Source organism: Lynx canadensis, chromosome B2, assembly GCF_007474595.2.
Source record: "Lynx canadensis isolate LIC74 chromosome B2, mLynCan4.pri.v2, whole genome shotgun sequence".
NCBI lineage: Eukaryota > Metazoa > Chordata > Mammalia > Carnivora > Felidae > Lynx > Lynx canadensis.
In genome coordinates this window covers 117,677,890-117,702,218 of record NC_044307.1, presented here as the reverse complement: position 1 = coordinate 117,702,218, position 24,329 = coordinate 117,677,890, and the positions used below count along the sequence as shown (strand labels likewise).

At 42.0% G+C, this 24,329-nt stretch overlaps 1 protein-coding gene across 4 annotated transcripts in view; it reads left to right on the top strand.

Annotated features, from left to right (window-relative positions):
* The window catches only part of ARHGAP18 (Rho GTPase activating protein 18), a 124,057-nt gene that overhangs the window by 39,114 nt on the left and 60,614 nt on the right, over positions 1 to 24,329 (top strand). Inside the window, exon 1 of one of the 4 annotated variants that reach the window (XM_030316316.2) lies at positions 6,842 to 6,920. The exons of the other annotated variants lie outside the window; for them this stretch is intronic. The gene's annotated coding sequence lies outside the window, so the exon portion shown is untranslated. Of the gene's footprint in view, positions 1 to 6,841; positions 6,921 to 24,329 lie in introns of those variants that run through there. 4 annotated transcript variants of the gene reach the window in all.

Below are 24,329 nucleotides of genomic sequence, written 5' to 3'. Positions count from 1 at the left end.
GTATTTGGCCCTTTGCAAATTTTATTTCCAGTCCTCATAAGCCATGCACAATAGATATTTTTCTTTTTTATTTTCTTAAAATTAAAAAAAAATGTTTATTTTGAGAGAGAGTGTGCGCGCGAGTGAGGGAGCTGCAGAGAGGGAGTGCGAATTCCAAGCAAGCTCTGCACTCCATCCCACAACCCTGATATCCTGACCCGAGCCTAATAGAGTTGGAGGTTTAACCCACTGAGCCACCCAGGCTCCCCGGTGGGTATTTTTATTTAATTTTACAAATAAGGAAAGGGATGCTCCAAGAAGTTAGACAGTTTGCCCAAGGCACTCTATGCAGTGAGTGACAGTGTTGTTGGGACTGAAGCCTGCACCTGTCCCTGTAGGACCAGACTGTCAGGACAGGGATCCATCCCATCAGAATCTGGGATTGTATCATACACTCATGGTGGACGTCAGGGAAAGCAAGGAGGGTGTGGAACAGGATGGGGACTGTGCAGATGAGGCGCTTGGGGAAGGGAATGTGCCTGGGTCAGACGGGCTTAGCAAGTGCTTTTGGACAGAGTAGGGTCTTTGAAGGTAGAAGTAGGTGGAGTCCAGATGGGGAAAAAAGCAGGGCAGGGCTCCCAGGGTCTTGAACAGCAGACCAAAGGGTCTGGAGACTGAATGAGCCAGATGGCTCCTGTACTGACTTGTTCTCAGAGTTTACAAAGAGAATTTGGAGATGCTGAGACTTGTTGAAACTAAAATGTTTTTACGTATTTTTTTGGTGACTGTTTGGAGAAACCGATGTTTTGAGGGTGAATGGTTGAGAATACTACACTGATACTGCACACATGATCTGTCATGCAGTGATGACTTTGTTCAGTAACAAAAGGTTGTTCTGAAATAAATCATGGCTCAAAGCAGTGGGTTGCTATAATGTCCTGGCTGGAAAAAGCTAGCCCCTACCTCTAGAAAGGGGCTATTTGAATGAAGAAAAATGAAGCAATACCAAATAAACTTGTTATATAATTTCAAAAGGGTAGTAGGTAGTGACTAGGGACCTTTAAATGTCTGTGGTATCTATAAGTTGCAGCCTTGCTCGAATTCCCGTGGGGGGGGGGTGGGGGTTGAAAGACTGAGGGAGAAGAGAAATGGAAACTGCTCTTAGCCTCTTTCCTCATTTTCTGTTTGTCCTTCTTTTTGATAGATGTGCATGTCCTTTTTTCCCCTTGGTGAAAAGGATACCAACGATGCTTCTCTTGCTTTTCCATTGTTCCATTGTCTCCCCACCCTTCTGGCTTCTTGTTTTTCAACTCTTTTGAGCACACATATTTCAGGATGCCTGGTAACCTTCCTCCTCTTGGCCGGGAGCCCAGTCAGACATTATCAGCCTCCAGTCCTTGGCCAGGAGCCTGCTGGGAACCACTGAGGTTCTTGTCAGTTTCTCTTTGCCCTTCACGTATATATTGCCTTCTGCTTGGCAGATCCTGACCTGAGGATAATAGCCAATACTGTGCAAGCCACTCTGGATCTCAATAAATGTTTCCTGAATGAGTTTATTACTCACTGGGAGAAGGGAACCCTTTCATGGAAGACTTCCTCTTTAGGTATCTGTAGATCCAAATATATATATTTTTTTCTTTTTCTGTAGGCTCCTGGTTGATGCCTGACTCAGTATAGTAGGTTTTGGTTATTTTAAGTTTGTAAGTGCTCTGTGCAGAAGGCATTTATAAAAGACATAGGGTACATCTGGCTTAAGGGCCAAATAGGGGTTGTAGTTCAATTTTATTTAGCCCTGTAAAGTATTAAGAGATGTCACAGTTCTGAAGATGTCACCATGATTTTTGCAAACATTGAACAATAGTGCCCACAAGATGGGGATGTTATTCCATGGGAAGGAAAGAAAAAAAAATTGTTTTTTCTTGGTAAAATTGGGGCAGTGTGGGATTCCCCACTTTTTTTAGAGTGGGAAGATAGTGGTTTTTTAAAATCTGAAAATGAGTAAAAATTATTTTATAAAATGATTACAATTTGTGAGTGCTTCAATATTTTGTGAAATTAATATACACTGATTACTTTCTCCATTCTATATGGGAGTTTGAATCTGTTGTTCTTAAGAATATTTGTATATGAATTGGGTATTTGACCCTCAATATAAAAACTATGCTTCATCTCAAAATTTGTTTTAAGTTTATTTCTTTTGAGAGAGGGAGAGAGAGAGCAAGCGCATGCACATAAGCCAGGGTAGGGTCAGAGAGAGGAGAGAAGAGAGAGAATCCCAGGGAGGCTCCACGCTCTCAGCACAGAGCCCGATGTAGGGCTTGAACTCATGAGCCTTGAGATCATGACCTGAGCTGAAGGCAGATGCTTAACCAGCTGAGACACCCAGGGGCCCCGTTCACCCCAGATTTAAGGGAGGAGGTATTAAGCATGGCAACGAACAGGAAATAGACTTCTAACAGATATGGGAGAAAATGATGGTGTTCCCTGTCAACAAGGAGTTATAACCTCATTTGTGTGTTGAGATATACACACACGAAATGACTAGTGAACCAGCTAGTGTTATTTATAACCACATGTACATTTGTTTCTAATCTCTACCTTGTGTATTCCCGAAAGGATTTGTGTCTGTTTATATATGAGTATTTATAGCCAGGGTGTAAATCAGTTTATAATGAGGCACCTTGTAAGAGAATTAGCTGGGGGAGGGAAGAAGCAGGTACCGAAATCAGGTTGGAAGGCTTCCCAGAGCAGTGAGCCTCCGGGATGGGATTGAAACGCCATGGGGAGTGCAGGGGGCTTTCTTAGGGAGAGAAGAAGCATGAGCAAACCAGTGGATGCTCAAAAGGGGGTTCAGTGAGAATATAATAGTGGGGTGTGACTTGAACACCTGGCATTCTTTTGGCTGCTCAACATTAGAGCATCCATTCTGATTTGGGGAATTCCTTTCTGAGCTTTGCTGGGAAGCTGGGCTCTCCTTTCACTAAAAAATAGGACAGGGTCTCATGCAGCGGGCACTGCTGGTGTGAGCTGCATCGCCTCCTGTTCCACACTGTCCCTTGGCCACTCCGTGGCCACTGAGGCATTATTCGTGTCTGCTGGACAATCTGAGAGCCCTTTCCCGTAGGGTTTTCATAAAATTCTCTTCTACTGAGAGTTGATGTCCGTAACTTGCAATCAAAAACTCCGATAGAAATAAATACACGTTATTGAGCCCTGTTCTTGAAGCCAAGAAAGTTTTGTGCATTTTGTGGACATAAGCTCATTTGACTCTCACTCTGACTCTGTAAAGAGGTAGTGTTTGCTGTTGGGCCTCAATCCACAGGTGAAAAGAAATTGGGATTCAGGGAGGCTAAGTCACGTGCCCAAGGTCGTACAGGTAGCAAACAGCTGGGATGTGGTCCAGGCTTTTCTGATAAGGAGACTGTGATCTTAACCTCTACACTCCACCACCTACCCTCCAAGGAGAGCAGATCATAAATATTCACTACCTGTATGTATTTGGGAATGTACTTTATTATGAAAGGATTTTTCTGAAAACACAGTTGAGGAACGATTTGGCTCTTTTACTTGGCTATCATAAAGTAGGATTTAATAGATTGTCATTGGTTAAACATGGAATTAGAAGTGAGACTTTCTCACCCTTGGCCTGCTTTGCTTTAATATGTTTGGCGCTGATACAAAGGCAGACAGCAGATCCTGAAGACTATGCCTTTTTTAGAGGGGGAAGAGATGGGGGAGGAAAGGAGCTTATCACTGCTCTGTCAGGAGTTCTGCTTGTCACCTTGTTAAATTTCAATAACTCCTGGGTATTTTGTCTGGAACAACCTGTCCCCAAATACCATCACAGCTAAATCTCCCCTACCCCTGACTCCATTCAGGTCTCTGCTCAGGCAGCTCATCAGAGAGGTCTTCTATTCCTGTCTCTTCCCGTTGAATTCGACCTCTCCTCCCCTTCCCTCTTAACCCGCTTAATTTATTTGTATAGCATTTCCCACCACCTGACAGGTTATAAATATTGTTTCTTTTCTGTTTCCTTACTACTAGAATGTAAGCTTTGTGAAGCATGGACTTTGTTTTCTTCTCTGTGGAATTTTCAGCTCTCAGAAGGCTCCTACTACATAGTTGATGATCAATAAATCATTTTGAGTGAATGAACGAATGGGAGGAGATTGAGGTTCTGAGAATTTAGATAACTTGCATTAGATATCATGGAAAATGATGGAATCAGGTATTAAACTGTAGGTGACCCTTAAAATCTCTCATGTTCCCCACTCCCCCCCCCCTCCCATTTACTGATGTCCCTCTGGGAAAATTCATACATTTGTACACGATTAAAGACATCTCTCCCAGGATTTTTTTAGTTGGGGGGGAGGGGAGTCTTAAGTAGTCAGTCCAACTTTCCTATTTTACAAATGAGGAAATAACCATGATTCATTGAGGTTAGGTGACTTGATCAAAGCAATACTGCTCTTTACTGATGGAGGAAGGACCAGAATCACGATAACCAATCTCCCAGTTCATCTCCACCTGACCCTGTTGGATTCACTTTCTTGTTGATAGAATGAATGAACCCTATTTTGATGCAGAATTCATACATCAGTCATCAGTGATGGCTTTGAAAGAGTGGGGTCATGTTATATCAGTGCCTTAATATTAATGCAGTAAAGCAGAGGCCGAAAATCAGATGCCCACAGGGACCAGCAGATAGCATAACATTCAGGGTGGGAGCATGGGTGGGAACTACAGCAAAGGGGCAGGATATCCCCTGATCAAAGGGACCAGCCCCACAGCACCCGATGCCCTGCCCAGAGAAACACGTTACAAGAGAGAGATGTAGTAAACGAATCTAAAAATGTTCGAAACACCCTGCTGACCAAACAGAATATTTCTGCCAGCTAGCTAGAGCCTGAAGCCTCCCAGTTTGTGATTGCTGAAGTTTTAGCATTAAGAGCTTTTTTTCTTTCCAAAGGAGTAAGTTTCAATAAGCGGGAATACGTTGGAGAATATGTGAAGTGGTTAGTTGTTCTTTAGACCAGCCAAAGGATCAGTGGGTTGGGCTGTCAAAGTTCACAGAGGGAAAATAAGTATCAATAAAAGGGTATTTATTGCCTGTCTTTATTGCCCTGGTGATAAAGTTGAAGAGTAATGTGTTTTCTCTGTCATGATACCATCTGTCCTAATGGAAGGTACTTGGTTATGCTATTTACTGACTGAGGGTCAGGAAGCCTTCTTAGAGATTTGGCACAGCTGTTAACTACCTGTATGTCATTGGGCAAATCACCCAGTTTTTCTCTGCTCTGCCATATTCATGTTTGAAAACTTAAGGGCTGGATTTCATGCAGGGCCTAGGAAAGAAAGGATGCAGAGGATTTCATGCAGAAGTTCAACTAGGTTCTTTATCTCTGTCTCTTTAAAAACAAAACAAAACAAGAAACCTGTGTTAGGGGTTGGATTGTTTGAACGTATCCTCTGTGTCTTTAAGCACATCGATAATTACAGTAGATTTGCTACTGTTCCTCTCATGTGCCATCTGTGAAACTCAGAGAGTTGAGAATTATTTGACCTAGTGATCTCTAGGGTCATTCCAGCTCCAAATTCCACTCAGTTTCAATTACCATTTTTGAGGACAGATTTCAAAGGCTTTTATCACATAGAGACTAAGAGCCCAAGAACATGGGTCCTGGGACCACATGGCTTGGAGTGCATCCTGGCTTTCTTGGTCATGTTGATTTATTTCTCTGAGTTTCAGTTTCCTCATCTATAAAATGGGAACAATCATAGTGACCCCCTCATAGTCTTACGTTGTGATCACTGTTCCCGGCAAATTATCCAACACTGCTTTTCTTCTTCTAATGGAGCGACTGCAATGCGGATAGTGAAAATTTAATTAACATTTACCTTTAAAATACAGCATGAGAATTTTCTCCCTTTCCTTCGCAGATTTGGGCCTTTTCAGTTTCTTTTTAGGAAGTGAGGGTGTTGGAATTGAAAGTTGGCAGGGTTAGTGTGCCACTGGTACTTAAGTGGTCCCAACTGATGAAGGCGCCAGCGGTCAAGACCAGTGGATCTTCTATAGACATGGATGTCCGTTGTAGGTGTCCTGATGTCAACTAAAGAGCTACCTTTTGGCTATGTGCCTGGGTAGGTGTGCCTGTGTGAACCCTTGCACCGTGAAACAAAAGGCTCTACATGTGGATTTGGTATTACCTGAAGGATGCCGTCTGATGCAATTCGACTGTGGAGAGAAGAGTTTACTATATGAGAAGATGCTCGGGTGGCCTTCCTGCACGAACGTGAAGGACATTTGCCCTGGAAGAACACAACACCTCTTCAGATCCATACTGGAACATAATTTAAAGCAAGAGGATGACAATAGATAAATTCCTCCCACTTCAAAGGGAAGACTCTGGTGCACACGGAGTGTTTGTTCCGAGGATCCGAGAAGCGGGCGTTGTGCCCTCCTGGGCCCTTCAGGCTGGGCTGCTGTTGCCACTTGAAAGAGCAGCCTGTCCTTGTCTGCCACACTTTCATCTTCTGCCACGTTTGTATCCATGGGCACTGTCACCCACGTGAAGGCACAGCTTGCTATTCCCGGCTTGGCTTCTGTGACCTGCAGTAAAGCCAAATTAAAAAAACAAAAAAAAATTTTTTTTAAGGCTTTGACATGGGATGCTAATTGCATGCAGTGGCTTTTAATCATTTGGCATTCACAAGAAGCATTCAGGGAGGCCGAGGCCTCAGGGAGCAGCAGCTCGCACGGGTCTTGGGAGGAGCTCTTGGTTGCAAGGCCTTGGCATTCTGGGTGTGTGTGTGGCAACACCAGGCAGCAACGTCAGTGTCACCTGGGCAACAGAGGACACAGAAGACAGCTTGGTGGACTAGAAATCAGCTCTGCCCAGCTGTTGGAATCTGCACAAAACTTCAGGAAAGTTGTTTTCTGGGTAAGATGGTGGGATGAGGTAGCTGGGATGGGCTGAGGGTGGGGAACGGAACATTCTTTGCTCTGGTGTCAGGGAGTGTTTGGAGGCAACAAATGAGTTTCACCTTCCCACCAATTTAAACCATAGGCAGGTCACAGGTGGAGATCTCCTGAGGGGAGAATGTCTTGTTCTCAAGCCCCCTCATTATCCAGCCGAGGGGACAGGCCCGGCCTGGTGTGGTGGGGCCTGGGGAGGCCGGCCTGGCTTCCCAGCCTCCTGAGTATCTGACTCGCTCTGGTTGCCTCTGCCTCGGCAGGCAATCATGGCCCCAGAGTTTCTATTTGATTCTGCCTCCACTCACATCAGATATATTTGTGAACAAATTTGTTCAGCATTTTAGAATACTAGGGGACATTAATATGACTTTTGCTTAATCATAAGTAGTTCTTCATAGCTTTAGTGGGGATTCACCATTGTGGTTCTTTCATTATTTTTAAAGGTGTTGTTGCCTTTTTCTTCTTCGTGAAGGGTCAGTTTTTATTAAATGGCCTTAAGAAGAGAGAACCATGTTTGCCTTTATGATTATTTTAATTCCGAACATGTGACCTCCTCAGCCCGCAGCTTCTTTTATCCTATTTAAAGTGGTCTGCCTTCTGTAAGCTCTCTTTCACCCCTGTCGTTTTAAGTCGCGTATACGGTGCTGACTTCTAAAATCAAACTCCCTTCCATCAGTGGTCAACACCTCTTTCGTGAGCTCCTGATCTACGTTTTCAGATGTTCCCGCAGTTCTTGTCTAACTCGATTGTGCACAGACGTCACCTGGGCATTTGGCTGAACTGCAGGTTGGGATTCAGCAAGTCTGGAGCGGGGTCTGAAATTCCACCTTCCTGAGAAGCTTGATGCTGGTGCTGCTGGCTCAGGGAACATGCTTTGTACCCAAAGGGCATGAATGTATGGAGGCAAAGACAGGTGAATCTCCTAGAAGAATGGGGGTGGGCCTTAGGGATCTCGATGTCGCCCAAGGGTCTCTAAGATATTTCAGATTTAGTATGTCCAAACGGAACTGCTCACATTCTCTGTCAAGCGTGCCCTTTGCCCTGTAATCCCTCTGCCGGTGAGTGGCAACCTTCCACCTGCCTATCAAAGAACAAACGATGCAGTTATCTTGGTTTCTTTTGTTTCCGTCATCCACTTTATATAACTTGGAGTCTGTTTGGGGGAGAGCTTCCCAACTTTTTCCTTTCACTTCTGTTTCTACCCATGCCTTCTGGATTCAGATCCTTACCGTCTCTCAGGGATCCCCTGACTCTAGAGCATCATGGCACCTGGCTGTCTCTGTAGTGTACTTATTTATTTATTTTTTTAATTTATTTTTGAGAGAGAGAAAACGTGAGGGAGAGACAGAGACGGAGGGGGGAGGGAAGGATCCGAAGTGGGTTCTGCACTGACAACAAAGAGCCCGATGCGGGGCTCGAACTCAAGAACCGCGAGATCATGACCTGAGCCGAAGTCCGATGCTCGACCAACTGAGCCACCCAGGTGCCCCTCTCTGTAGTTTAGTTCTTAAACTTCATTTCCTCCTGATTTGGTAGTGACATTTGCTTATTTAGACACCTTCCACTATTGCATCCCACGTGTCTCAATATGGCAAGCAAGGTCCAGCACAATTTGGTTGTGCCCTTTTTGCTTCCCCTCCCCCAATGCCTAACACGCCACCCCCACCTCCAACTTGTTGCACCTCCCTGGAAGTCAGTGCAGTCTGTCCACATCCTTCTACTCCATTTCCCAAGCTCACTTCTATTGCTTTGTTCATACAGTTGCCACTGCCTTGAATGCCTTTCTTGTCATCATCTGGCTGGCGGAGTACCATTTAGCCTTTAAGATCCAGCTCCCATCACTTTCCTGTGAAGCCTTTACCAAGTCACCAACCTGGAGCTTGTGACTTCCCCAATCTGTGCTTCCATAGCACTTTCAGTCGTTTCGCAGTTCCCATTGCTCGAGTCTTTGTTGCCTGCTAAATTCGAGATCTGTCTTTCTGAAATACGTCTGAATTCTATAGGTTCGCATAGCGTGGAGTAAAGTAGTTTTTCACTAAATTTTTTCTAAGTCCAGGACAAGGTGAATATTCTGTAGACAAACAGGCACTAGCATGTTGGAAGTAGGAGGGAGTGACGTGATTTGTATACATTGAGCTGTACAAAGAGGACCTGCCTACTGCCTCATTCATTCGGTAGCTGCCCTGTCAGTAAGGTAGCCACCAGCCACCCGAGACTACTGAGCACTTGAAATGTGGCGAGTCCAAGGATGAATGCAAAATGGAAGTTACGGGATTTTAAAGACTTAGAATGAAAAAAGAGTAAAAGATCTCATGAATAATTTTAATATTGATTACCTGTTGTGGTGATAATATTTTGGGTATATTAGGTTAAATAAAGTATACTATTACACTTACCTTGTTCTTTTTACTTTTCTAATGGGGCCTCTAGAAAATCTTAAAATACTTTTGTGGCTTGCCTTTTTCAGTTGGATAGCAATGTTGCAAAATAATTTATTGGCGTATTCAAAATAATACAGAAAGGTTTCCTCCCACCCTCCAATTGTACTTTCTAAGATTCAGACAAGTATTTAATGTTTAGGGGTAGGTTTTCAATCATTATGAGTTATTTAGTTAAAAATTAAATCACTTAGGGGCACCTGGCTGGCTCAGTTGGTAGAGCATGTGAGTCTTGATCTTGGGGTTGTGAGTTCAAGCCCTACATTGGGCATAGAACTTACTTTAAAAAAAATCATTTATTTGAAAATACTACCACTAAATTCACATTTTCAAGTTGTAGTCTTTCAAGAGTGTTTTGTTTTTTGTTTTTTTGTGGGTTTTTTTTTTTTTTTTTGATTCTTTACTGAACCACCAAAGTAAATCTTAGGGACTTTACTATAATTCATCTATATATTAATGTCACCTATCCATAAAAACTCAAAATGCTAACTTTTTTTTTAAAACCATTGTCCATGGAGTGATGAGAAATGGAAAGTGATAAATTCTGTTATACAATTTGCAATCCATGTCTTCAACTCTACTGCCTGCATAGTTTCTCACTACTCAGCTGGATCAAAATCATATACATTGCCTACCATCATTAAACCCTTCTGCCTAATTAATTTTTCAGTGTTTAAAGCTTAAGGATTCTATGCAAGTTTTTTTAAAACTTGAGATGCCTAAGGCAGTTGTTTTTCTAATTTTCTGTAGTCATTAAGTTTATTTCAAGAGAGAGAGAAGGAGGGAAAGAATTTCAAGCAGGCTCTGTGCTGAAGCGTGGAGCCCTTCATAGGACTTAATCCCATGAACATGAAATCGTGACCTGAGGTGAAATTGAGAGTTGGATGCTCAACCAACTGAGCCACCCGGGCACCCCCCTCCAGTGCTTTTAAAAAACAAACAAAAAAATAATGTTTTATTTTTGAGAGGGAGAGAGAGTGAGAGCGTGAGCAGGGGAGGGGCAGAGAGAGGGGGAGGCAGGGAATCCGAAGCAGGCTCCAGGCTCTGAGCTCTCGGCACAGAGCTTGACGTGGCGCTTGAAACCATGAACTATGAGATCGTGACCTGAGCTGAAGTCGGACGCTTAACCGACTGAGCCACCCAGGTGCCCTAGCGCATTTTTAAAAAATGTTTTATTTTTGAGAGGGAGGGAGGGAGGGAGGGAGAGAAGGGCGGGCAGAGAGACACAGAGTCTGAAGCAGGCTCCAGGCTCTGAACTGTCAGCACAGGGCCCAATGACATGGGCTCGAATTCGCAAACTGTGAGATCGTGACCTAAGCCGAAGTTGGACACTTAACCAGCTGAGCCACCCAGGCACCCCTGCCTCCAGTGCATCCTTAGGTGGGTCCCAAATTAAATCAAGTGAAGCTGCTATGGTTGAGGGGTAAGTGGGGCACCAAGAAATCCCCCACCACCGTAGTTTCCCCTTCTTTGGAAAATGAAACACTAAGTCAAAGTGGCAGGTTCCGTTAAAGCATTATATGTGAAAAATCAGTGCGAACAGATTAGGGTTATATAATTTTTAAAATTGGAAGAGACTTGAGGTGTTCTTATTCATATTGTAGAGTGAATTATCTGTCATGTTTACACAAAGAACAACAGAGCTGGAGATACCAACTTCTGTCTTCCAGTAGAATCTTCTTTACTAAACCACCCTGTGGTAATAACCTAAGAAATATTCTTTCTTGGGACATTAATATGGCCTAGGAGTGATGACAGCACTTCAGGGGAGAGTTAAGAACCTGTTGGATGGACATAAGGCGAAGGTGTGTGTGTGTGTGTGTGTGTGTGTGTGTGTGTGTAGAGAGAGGGAGATATGTATATATACGTATATCTCTCTTCACACACTCACACATGCACACTACGATTCATGGAGCCGTAGCCCAAAGCAAGGGTTGGGTGAGTGCTTAGGAGGTAGCCAATGAATGTGTTTCTCTTCTCTACTCTCTTCATAGCTTATTGCAATTCACTGATTAGGGTTTTAAAATGGCACAATGAATTATGCAAAAGCTGTTTCTGCAGGAGGGGCTGTCTTGCAGCCTAATGCAGCACAGATGGAAGATCTTCCTTTAATCATTGTTCTCACAATACTTGGAAGCTTTTTGAGGAATAAGCAGTCAGAAGTGGAAGTGAATGGCCTTCAACAGTAAATGAATTCCTTCTGCAGAGAGGAACTGAAATGTATTTATGATGCAGATGGTTGCCCTGTGTTTGAATGCTCATCCTTGTCATCTGATATTCATGCTTAGAAGCAGAATGTGTCCTGAAATACTTGGGTTTTAGATGGTTCCACTGGAGAAATTACTTCTGCTCAGGCTGGCCCAACATGTATTATTATTTCTCTTCAAAAATGGTTGCGAGTATTTAAATGCCAATTCGCTCCAATCATGAAAATATGCAAATTACCTTTCTCTCTCTCTCTCTCTCTCTCTCTCTCCCTCTCTCTCTCTGATCCTTAGTTACTACTAAAGAGACTGAATTAGTTAGCATTCCCTTACTTTTATTAGCATAATATTAATGCAAATGATCAGCAAAGGCTTTTTCAAAAAGAAAGCAGAACCATGGAAAGCAATTAATAACAGTGCTCCCTTGCCTCAGTGAGGAAGGAAAAAACATTTATGACTAGGTTTCTAACTTTGGTATCTATGCCAAGGACCACCCACATGAGCCTAAAAAGGTTCTTGTTTCTAAAATCAACATCAGCTCGGAGGTGTCAGCTGCAGGGCAAAAGCCAACTGAAAAAGGCCCAAAGGGAAAATTTCAGAAGGTGATATGCAGTTACCTGTGGGTAGTTCATGATGACTCAGGTGCTCTTAAGCATGTGTGCTATATGGTATATTTCTAAGCCATTGCTTTGTAAACTATAGGCGGAAAAAGTAAAGGAATGATACTCATTGGCCACTTCAGTGTATACAGTAAAGTACTGAAAACATTCCCAACAAAGGGGTTAATATAAAGAGGACACTGATTAATTCTTTATTTGCTCAGAGGAAATGGGCTTACATTAGAGGGAAGTAAAGTTGAATCAAATAACAGGAAGACATGGTTGGCTCTGGGGAGAACTTTATAAAATTAGAATGAGGTATATAGCAAGAGACTGGAATCTCCCTGCTTACCTACTCTTACTGTGCTGCAAATGTTTCTTACAGTTTCTGGCATCTGTGTTGGCCTTTGTTTAACTGGAAGTGAGCTCTGCGACACCTCCTTGCCGAACCACTCATAGCATGAGGCCAGTGCTGCCTTGTATTGTTCATTTCCTATAGGCCTTACCTCCGCTGTTAGAAGGGATCAGAGGTGAAGTCCTATGTTTCTTTAGACAGCAACATATATAGTGCCTTGCAGTTAATGAAGAGTATTTGTTGAATGGATGTGTAGATCACAACGTTGTGATCTGTTTATTGTTAAGCAAGGTCCAAGCTCTGGAGCATCGTTCCACCAAAACAGTGGAGTATAGTGCACCCGGGTGGCTCAGTCCGTCGACCGTCCGACTTGGGCTCAGGTCATGATATCATGGTTTGTGAGTTCAAGCCCTGCGTTGGGCTCTGTGCCGACAGCTCGGAGCCTGCAGCCTGCTTTGGATTCTGTTCTCTCCAGCCATCTCTACCCCTCCCCTGCATTCCCTCCCTCTTTCTCTCTCCAAAATAAACATTAAAAAATATTAAAAACAAAACATTGAAGTATTGACTTCATGTCACTTCCACTTTTTTTTTTTTAAGTTATCTGCTCTACTACTTGAAATGGAAAATAGACTTCATTATGTGGATTAATTTCATTATTAAGTCACAATCACAGTTATTTTTAAAAATAAAACTTAAAATACAGAACTCTGATTCTGACTGACATCTGTAATGAAGGAAGACCAATGAATAAATGTAGGCATTGTTGTTCAGTGAGACTTTTTATTCATAAAGTTATTGGATGAAGAAATTCACATTCTTGTATGAGAGTGGTTGGCATATGCTCAGAGTTTTGCAAGTATTTCTTATAAAAGTTATGCATGTTACTTTATAAACCCTGCTTCAGCAAATAACTGGAGTCTTTTATGAGGTGGGAACCCTTAATAGTTGGCCCTCCAACATCTGAATTAAAAAAATGAAAAGGAAACAAAGAACAGAAAACAGTTCTCAGTCTTGGATCTTTACTGTAAAGTATCTGACCATATAGGTCTTTCTGAAGACTTACCCTGGCAAGATAGGAAGGGAAGTTAATCTTTGATGCCATCATTCATCCTGATGGTTTTGGTGTATACAGAACAAATACTGCTTTCTGCCCTAGTGGGCACAACACCCTGTTAATCCTTTCATATCCTCCTCGTAGAGCTTACTCGTACCCTGCCGTGGTCTCTGGAGGCTCTGTTCTGCGTTCAGTAGCCCGTTGGCTAATCTCTTCCACAGTGTTAGCTTCATGAGACCATAGTTCTTTCTTCTACCTCTCTTTTCTGGCGGGAGTATCACTGGCACCAGACCTGGCTGGGATGTGAGGTCCTGGGAGCCTTGGCCAGGACAGAACGCAGAGCTCATGGAGGTGATCCAGGCAGGTGACCTTTTGGGAAAAAATAGAAATCAATCAGTCTGGGCTGTTTCTTTGAAAGGAGAACCCAAATCTAGAGCAATGGGGAAAGTAGAGGAGAGCGAGAGGGACGGCAATGGAAGAGTAGAGGTGGCAGTCCTTGAGCTGAACATCGATTTAGTATCAACTTTCTACAGAGTGCCAATAGCCTTGGTCGTGGCTAGGGAAGGAACTCTCAAGGACATTAACTTGTGAACTTCTTGGTCTGTTTCAGATTCCCACAGGGAACGGCAATGGGGACCCAGATGCCATATTGCTTTCAGTTAAGTGGGAATTTGGCTGCTCTGCGTACGCAACAAGTGAACAGTAGGCTAGCATAAGCCTGGTGATGAGTGGGAGACTCAGGATTCTTCTTAAGACAGGAATTAAACTAGGGCAGGTTCATATTCTTCCAGTTTGGCAGACTTAATCTTCCCAGAATTTTATGTGCCTGTGGGTGGCATTTACCAGAGCTCAGTGTGCCCGCAAAACTGCTAGATGATGTGGTAATGCTAATGAATAGCTTTAGTTATGTTTTCTTACTAAATTAGTTTTTTCTTTACCTCCTGCATTTCCTCTGCTCAGCCCCTGAAGGTTCTATAAAACCCTTACCCATCATCCCTCATGGTCACATTAGGTCTCACTGCCCCCTGCACCCTGTTCCTGAATTCTAAACAGAGCTCAGTGGCTTTTACTGAAAACATTTATTTTCGTGGGATTTTTGTTTTCTTTTGTTTTCCTTCCAATGTTAGACTTAAAGTACCCACTCCAAGCAGTATTTAACGATTAGAAACGGTCTTTAGTCGCCCATGTTATTTCTCATGTATCTTTCAGGCTACCTGCACTCCCGTGTCTTGGGTTGGGTCAGCTGAGATTTTAAAGCATTCTAAGACAACAGGGGCCTTAGATAATCTCATTTAAAGAGGAAAAAATGGCCCTGTAATATTCACATATCCTACTTTGTAACTGATTGCCGAAGACATGTGGTGAAAACATGGATGAATTGTTTCTGAGCTCGGCTAAATTATTTGATTAGGTGGAAATTATCCCCCCCCCCCCCAATCTACTCAGCAGAGCTGACTTTTAGCACCTGGCTTATAAAAATACTTCCTGGCCTTCAGTATTACAGGTGGAAAATTATGGTATTTGAGGGTCATTTGGAGCTACCCATAAAATTCTACTTTGTAGCCTAAGTGAAGCAGATTTCTTTTTTCTTAGCCAAGTAGTTGTCATTTTGTTGCTACTGTTTTCAGTTTTATTACTATTCTTCAGTATTATTTTGAAATAATGTGTAAATATCCTCTGCCTATTTATGTAGCATTAACACAGGTATCTTTCCCCTTTTAATATTTTCTTCCAATGTTTGTCGGCTTTCTTTTGCTGGCTGGTGAAGGTTGGTTTTATACTTCTACAGCCCCACTGAGATGATTTCTCCATCTTATTTCAATAAATAGTCCCAAAGAAGAGTTTAATAATAATGCCCACATCTCTTCCAGAATATGCCCATGTCTTTGTCTTTAGTTATTATCAAAAGTTTTTTTTTTCCGACTATGCCTTGTGTCCATGTTTTTATTAACATAGGAAAGTTGATGCTAATATGTATATAAAAGTTTTATGAAGGGCAAGAGGTTTGCCCGTAGGCAATAAGTAAAACCAGTATTATATTCAGTACTATTCCAACATTAAATTAAAAAATATTAATGTTGAGGCACCTGGGTGGCTGAGTTGGTTAAGCGTCTGAGTTCAGCTCGGGTCATGATCTCACGGTTCATGAATTCAAGCCCTGCGTTGGGCTCTGTGCTGAGAGCTCAGAGCCTGGAGCCTCCTTTGGATTCTGTGTCTTCCTCTCTCTCCATCCCTCCCCTACTCACACTCAGTCTCTCAAAAATAAAAATAAACATTAAAAATTTTTTCAAAAAAATATTAATATTCAGGGGCGCATGAATGACTCAGTTGAGCTACCGACTCTTGATTTCAGCTCAGGTCATGATCCCAGGGTTGTGGGCTTGAGCCCTGTATCAGGCTGTGCACTCACTGTGGAGCCTGCTTAAGATTCTCTCTACCCCAACCCCCCACTTCCCTCTTCCCTCCTGGCTCATGCTCGCTCGCTCTCTCTCTCTCTCAAAAAAAAAAAAATTAATGTTCATAGTTTGGTATTATATCAACAAATGTTTTGTTAGTAGCTATATGATGGCAGGCATTATGAATCAATACTCTGTGAACTGGAGGAGGATTTTGGAAAAGTTGTAATTTATTACCTGATAGTCAGAATGAAATCTCTCCTGGATCACAGATTCTGAAGTATATTGTTAAATTTTATATGGAGGGTTGTACGTTGGTGTAAATTTATGTGTTTGTATTAATGTATGTTTAAGGCACTCTGGTAAACTGTAACGATGAAATTCTGGTCTAATAGAAGGCTTGATAGGGAGCTTCTGAATGACAAGTCCAAGATCATCAGGGAAGATGGGAAGACTTTTGGTTTTCATTAGTGAATCTTCATTTCACCTCTGGAAATGCGTAGATACCTTGAGAGGAGCACAGCTTTGAAACAGGCAAAAGCATTGATTTGTTAAGAGCAATAAAAATATAATGGAGAAAAGGTTGGTGAACACCTGGGAGGCTGATAACTACTGTTGAAACCACGTGACTGCTGTGAAGTAAGAACCAGGTATTAGCAGTGGTGAGGAAGCTGGACTCCGTCTCTGGAAAGAGCAGCCTTACTAATGGGCCGGTGAATGGGTTTCCGCCAAACCCACGAAGACTGAGAGAGACAGAGCAGTTGAAAGGGAGGGATCCCAGGATGAGCTGTGGAGGTGACCTCAAATTATGTTTGCATCTACAGAAATGTTTAGGGAGTGGTGGGGGCGGGAAGAGGGGGACATGAGCGGAGGTGAGCAGATCCAAGTGGTAGTCAGAGAGGAAGTGAAGTTCTTTGTGAGAAAGCATTGGTGAACCCCACATGGCCTGAAGCACATTTGGGCTAACGCAGAGGCCCGAGGCTTATGCTGCAGGGCTGTCTGGGCCACGAGTTTAGTGAGGAACTGGAAAATTCCACCCGTACCTGGTGTTGGTGGCATTTATAATCTATCTCATGATGAATGTTTGAGCAGCTTGGTTGAACAGACATCTCTGAGAAGGTGCCCAACATATAGTAGGCACTGAACAAATATTTTAAAATTCATTTGAGAGATTGAGTTGACAGGACGGAAGCAGGGAATGTGAGCTTAACAAAACCTAAGCCAGTGTTTGTTTATGACTTGATATTAGGTGTAATCTAACATGAAATCAGTTCTTTGTTTTGTAACCTCTATTTCCTCACAAGGAAGCCTACTTTCAGAGTACACTCAAGAGTGAGAGGCATACAATAATTACTTAGTAATTGCCTTTTTAAGGTTTCCTGATGACTAATTTCTTTACTGTCTACTTTTCATGTTCCTGTCTTAATCCTTTGTAAGTTTTGTGCAGTTAAATAAAAGTCACCTTAGGAATTAAAAGGAAGTTGTTGTGGAGGCAACAATAATTGAACAATTTTAAATTAATAATTGAAGAATTTACGAGCATCTGCTATGGCAAGCAGTTTGCTGAACTCAAGGATACCCAGATGAAAAAAACAAAACACAGGATATTGCCTTAAGGGACACAAAAGGTAGCATCACAGTGCAGGATGTGGTAAGGGCTGTGGGGAACCTGAAGAAGCAGGGGAATGCTTTTATTCCACCCCCCACGGAGAGAGGTATCAAGATATGAAATTGAGTAACAACAACTAGAAAACAGATCCAACTGGAGAGCCTATGGCCAGAGTGCAAAGAAGCTGCTGGTGTCTAATCTCCAGGTGGCTCTACAGCTAACCGGAACAAGGAAAGGAAAGAGTCCCTAAGTAGAAATGTGTCCAACAGAAACACGTATCAGGTGGATGTGAGCCATGGGGATGGATAATTGAATGAAATGTATATGCAAAGCTCAGTTTGATATGCTTTGGGCCATTGTTCCGAGATCTTGACATTTTATGTCAAAGCCCCACAGCAAATCCCTCTACCCTTGTCTTTGGAAGACGATTTTGGCTTTGAGGCCCTGCGGCTCCCTTTTGGTTACTTGTGCCTCTAGGTGAGGAGGAAGCAGGGCCTCCCGAGAGAAGTTTGGGGAGCTCAGGAACCAAGAGAATCTCACTTCTACTCAGAAGGAGGGTCTAAAAGTGGAAAGGCTGTAACCCTAGCCCATAATTTTCCCTGTGTGTACCTGCCTGTGTCTGTAGATAGAAACAAAGGACGTTTTTTCCAGTATGCCTTGGTTGCCTCCTGACTTTCCCACATGTTTTTGTCCTGTGCCTTCCCTACTTTCTGTCGGACCTGCTGGTGTTAGCTGCCTCTATCCCTGCTCTTTCAGTGTTATTCGCATGTAAGTTGCTTTGCCATAGTTTTCTGTAAAAGTGATAAAGCCGGGTTTTCAAAACCAACTCCTGACAGTGTCACTGAGGGGGCTGCTCCTCTCAGTATCGCTTAGGCAGTGTTGTGTAAGTGGAAGATCATCCATTCAGTTGCTCATTGATTTGCTGTATGTCAAAATGGGACGGAAGTTCAGTGAAGACTAATGTGCTGTACAAATACTGACTTTTATTTTTAAAGAGATAAAATGCTGAAAGAAATAATGCCTAATTTTTATCCGCCCCCCCCCCATGAAAGGGACAGTGTATACGAAGAGGAAAAGTAAATTTACTTGAAATGTGAAATATAACTTCATATATTTTTAAAACTGTAGCAGTTAGGGGTGCACGGGTGACTCAGTTGGATAAGCGTCTGACTTTGGTTCAGGTCACGATCTCATGGTTCGTGGGCTCAAGCCCCGCGTCGGGCTCTGTGCTGACAGCTCAGGGCCTGGAACCTGCTTTGGATTCTGTGTCTCCCTCTCTCTCTGCCCCTCCCCGACTCATGCTCTGTCTCTCAAAAATAAATAAACGTTAAAAAAAAAAAAAAAACAACCAAAAACTGTAGCAGTTGGGTCAAATAGAAGAGATAAGGGATCCCTTTTCCTGGGTTCTCAAAGCTGCCTGGATGTGGGGAGAGGCCGGTGTGGTGTTGCTTTCTCATCTACTTCTTGCTGCCTTGGGCATTGTCCCTGTTCGTTCTTCCTGGATGTCAGCACCGCTTCTAATAATTACTGCTTTCAGCTAAACAATAGGCTTCCGAGGGGAAAGAAATGACTTGGGTCATTCGTAGTCTGTGCTCTTCATACTCATTCAAATTCAGTGTATTCTGATGGACGGGGCCATTACAGAGCATTAATAGTGGCACCATCTCATGATGGCAGTGATTACTTCTTTAATGTCACTGCCCAAGTGAAAGAAAAATCCACACAGCACAAAACACGTTTTCTGTTTTTGGTTTTTTTTTTTTGTTTTTTTTTTTGTTTTTTTTTTTTTTTTTTAACACAGAGATAATATATGGGGAGAAGCAGAGTGAGTTAAAACCATTTTTGAAAATTTCCAACTTCTTCAAAGAAAGTGTTTCAAAAACAGGTACATGTGAAGTCATGTCTCAGAGTGACACAAAGAATATTTTAGAAAATGCCTTGGAAAAGATGTCTCATGCATTTCAAAGAGAGATGGTTTGATTGTTAAAAGGTATTTTTCTCTAGATAAGTATACTGGTCATTTAAAAACGTTAATTATAGGCTGTGTCAACATGATCACTTTGGGTTTTGCTATGTGTGGTACAAACTGAGAAAGAGTGTCTGATGCAAAGGAAAAAAAAGTAAATTCTAACCTTTCTAGTCTATTTGGTGTAATAAGACGACTGCAGAAGAAAAGAGGGCACTAATCTTGGTTCTACCATCACTTTGCTGGGTGACTTGAGGGAGAATTTAACCCTGGGGCCTCATTACCTCATTTAGAAAATGATGGGATAGATTTAAATACCTAGGATCCAATACTGTTCTAAAGTTCATGCTTCAATAACTATGGCTTTATCTAAAATATACTTGGTCATTATGTTTGATAGTAAGTTATGCTGTAAGAACCTTTTCTTGGGGGGGGGTGCATTAAAAACAGAACAAGAAGCGAAACAAAAATAAACCATATTCCTCCGTTTTGTATCTCCCAAACTAGTTACTTCTTTTTAAAATATTTATTTATTTTGAGAGAGAGTGGGGGGGAGGGGCAGGGAGAGAGAAAGAGGGGAGAGAGAGAATCCTGAGCAGGCTCCACACTGCCAGAGCGGAGCCCAATGTGGGGCTTGAACTCATGAACCGTGAGATCATGACCTGAGCAGAAATCAGGAGTCTGACTCTTAACCGACTGAGCTCCCCCAGGCTCTCCCCAACCTAGTCACTTCTTTCTGCGCATTGAAATGAATGTTGGGATAAGGAACATGAAAGAAAGTATAACTGTTTTGGAGAGGATATTGTAAGAAAACAAATCTGAATCCTAGCATCAGAAGACTTCAAGAAAGCAGACTTTGGGCCACAGAAGTGCCTCTTGGAAGGGGCAGAACAGCAAACAGACTGATGAGTGCAACAACAGGAGTATTGATGTGGGTTCGGGGCGGGGGGGAGTGGACAGAAAGTAGAGATCGGACCAGGTAGTTAAATATGAGTTCAAAGAAACATCTTAGTTGCAAATAAATTTGCCCTGAGATGGTTGAGGGAGAGGAGAGGTAAGGATGACCAAGGAGTGATAAAGAAAATACACATTTTCAAATACACTGGCCCAAAGGAAAGCTTAGAATTCCTGCCCCTTTGTCCATGATAAATAAAAGCAAATGATGAAAGACATTGGCAAGGTAGAGGATTTTAAATGACAGTTCTATTCTTTGTCATTGAAATATAAATTAAATATGGGTATATCACTGGAATGAGTCCCAGTTTTGATGAAAGGCTGTGAAACTAAACTAAAATAAACAAAGAAGTAGGTCAAGAGTCACCAGGAAAGCATGGCTGTTTCTTTCAGTAAGGCTTTCTGGAGCGTTGCCCGCAGAATTGAAAAGTGCATTTTGAGACCCATTAGGTGGTGCTTTTGAGAAATACTGGAACAGCGGTTTTCAGAGTGTGGTCCTGGAACACCCGGTGGGGGCAGGGTGGGGTCCCAAGACCCTTTTAGGGGTCTCGGAGATCGTAATTGTTTTCGTAATAACACAAAGATGCTATTGGCCCTTTTCAATCTCATTCTCTCATGAGAACACAGTGGAGTTTCCCAGAGACTACATGATGTGCAATATCACAAAAGATTGAATGCAGAAGCAGATGTGAAAATCCAGATGCCTTCTTTTAAGCCAGACATTAAAGACAGTTTCAGAAAATGTAAAACAATGCTACTCATCTCACTACTTTTTTTTTTTTTTTTTTTGTATGGACAATAGGGCTTACCCTCCCCCAGAGTTATTTATGTTAAGATGTCAATTATTCTCATTAAATGAATTAGTATTTTTTTCCCAATTTTAATAGCTAATAGGTATATCAATAGATATAACCTATATAGGCAAAAGCTCTTTGGGGGTCCTTGAAAGTTTTTAAGTGTATAAAGGAGTACTGAGACCAGAATGCTCAAGAATGGCCCTCCGAGAGGATAAGTAATTTTTCTAAACATTAGAAGAGGGCAAAGGTGACCTTATTAAACTATGGGAGGGGCAGTTATTTATAGTCAGCAGTTTTACAGTGACCAGTGATACTAAGTTCCACACCCTCTTCATGGTTACCCAGGAGGGATTTCAGGAGGAGAATTCTCCCTTGATAACTCACAACAAAACATTCAAGGTTATTGGTATTCCTCCCATTTTGTAGGTAGGAAATGTTAGGGCTCGATAAGTCATGTGATTTTCCAGAATCCTAGAGGTAGTTATTACCCCCAGTTCCATATATTTGCATGTCATTTCTCTGACTGCATTGGTACTAGAATGAGTCATCAGTCAACTTGCTTTCATTCGTCTAGCAGACCACAGCCTAAACGCATGGCACCATCCACCTCCCTGTGAAGAACAAGTTGTGTCAGACCAATTTAACGTTCTTTATGACAAAGTAAATAAGAGGCCTGAATGATCTAATTACATTTGAAATTCACTGACCAGGGGAAAAAACATCACAGAAACATAGGATAAAATATACCTGGGAAAAATAGAACGAAACAAAGCCCCGCCTTTTTTTTTTCTTAGAAACACAGCATAAGAACATGCTAGCAAGAGGGAAAGAAAGGACATTCCATAAAGGCCCGTAAGGGTCTCTTAAGTTACTATTTGCTGATCATGTTAGCGCCCATGAAAAAAAGACATGGCGACGATGCTGTGACACATGCGAGAGCATGAGGTTGCAACCAGCTGGAAGCCACTTCTATCAGAGGACACTGTCTAGATCTGTTGGTGGCTTTAGCTGGAAAAAGTGAGGAATGTGAGCATTTTTGAAGAGTGGCCCTGGGATGATTGACACATAGGATTCTGGAGGGTAAGTGAGGAAGAACAATTGTTTGCCAGTAAGTCAGGTGGAAGTGATGGGTAGTTGCCTGTGGTACAAACCGCATGTTCCTTTGATTTTAGCACCATGTGTTACCTTGGGTTTTTTGGAAATATAAAATATTTCTGCTCTGCACTTCATTATGTCTAGCAGATGTTACTTTATGTTCTGGAACCCAGTTTGCACAATGAACATGGTATCAGATAACATAGTCCTGAAAACCAAAGAGAGGAAACTAGTTACCTGGCCTCTTACCAGGACAGTTTTAAGAAGGGCCACACTTTCAGCCATTGTCTGTATGGAGTTCAAATGTAGAGTGTACTAAGAAAAGAAGTGCCACGATGCATTTATTGACATAAACTGTAACTTAAAAAATGTTCCGCTACATTTTTAGAGAAAATGTAACCTACCTGGCATGCTAAGAAGGGTAGTCTACCACTGAATGGTTTCCTCCTTCTCCTCCCCATCCTCTAATGTTTAAAAAAGAAAATGTTTTCTTCTAACATTTACCAATGATTTGAAAAAGGAAAAAAAAAACAAAAACCTCTCCATTTCATAGGACTCCACATTGTCAAGTTGTGGTAAAAAACATATTCAGCTTTGAATCTTATTAAAGTAAAAATACTGAGTCTATTCATTAGCACTAGGTGATTAGATTTTTGCTTTATGCATGTTTTGAAAGCAGGGCTTGATATAGAAGGTATATTTACGTAACAATGCTGTTGCTCAATGCCCTTGCATTTTTCTGCCCATGCTATCTTAATGGAAATTTACTGGAAAATTCTTGCCAGAATAAATACATTCTTTCAGAAGTGAAAAGCTTAATGTACTTTTAGTTCAACTGCACCTCTTTTCTGTGAGCAGATAAACCAAATTATTTGGCATTAGTCATTACACGTCACACATTCCACAGTATGTATTGTAGTCTCCCGTGGTACTAAGTGGTGCAGGAGATAGGAATAAGGTAGCGGATCTCATATTATAATATGAGGATAGGGCATCTACATATTTGACATGAAACAAACCAAACATGAATTTGGCAGACATCCTGTAAATGATTTTTTAACTATCCTGGTAAAGCAGGATTATAGAACAGGACTTGGGGATAGGTTGAGTTGCTGATCACGGAAGTAAAAATTTATTTTTTTTGTTTTTAAGAGAGAGATAGCTTTCACGTTCACATTTTAATTAAAGAATCAGGAGTGGAGACTCTAAAATGAGAACACTGAAGGTATGGCCACTGGGGCAAGGAAAGGGGACCAGGATGGGATACAGGGATGTAAACAGGACGGTTAGGGCAGGGAGGGAGGAAGTGCCCCTTGAATTAAGGGGTGGGGGAGGCAAACAATGGACAATGGAGACTGGAGGAAAGAGGTTCACACAACTATGTCCAGACTTCCTCCTGTTGGCCCTAGTCCTAATGCCCACCCATCACCGCTCCAGACTTGCTACTGGGGAGATATTCGAGTGATTGTTCATTCATTACTGGCATTATTAAAATGCATAATCAAGTCAGAACTATCTTCAAAGGCATAAAACTGTCCTGTTAGCATATTACAGTTAAGTAGTCAGTTCTATTGTATTTGTTTGTAGCAACAGGAAATTAAGTGTTTTGACTTTCTAAGAAACCAGTTGGAATTAAACTGCTAGGTAGAACTGATCAGAGTTTAGTGACTGTCTCCCTTATGTACTATTAAATCCTACTGTTGTAAATAATTATGGGAAAGGCCACTTTAAATGTGAAAATATTCACCTACTATTAAATAATTTTGTTTTATGGTTCTTTTTAATTTCATATGTGAAGTAAGAAAACCAATGTAGCAAAGTATTACTTCCTAACATTCTCTTGGGAGCTAAAGGAGCAATTTGAAATTAGAATAACAAAACGCTAGTTCACCAATTATTGTTCCCAC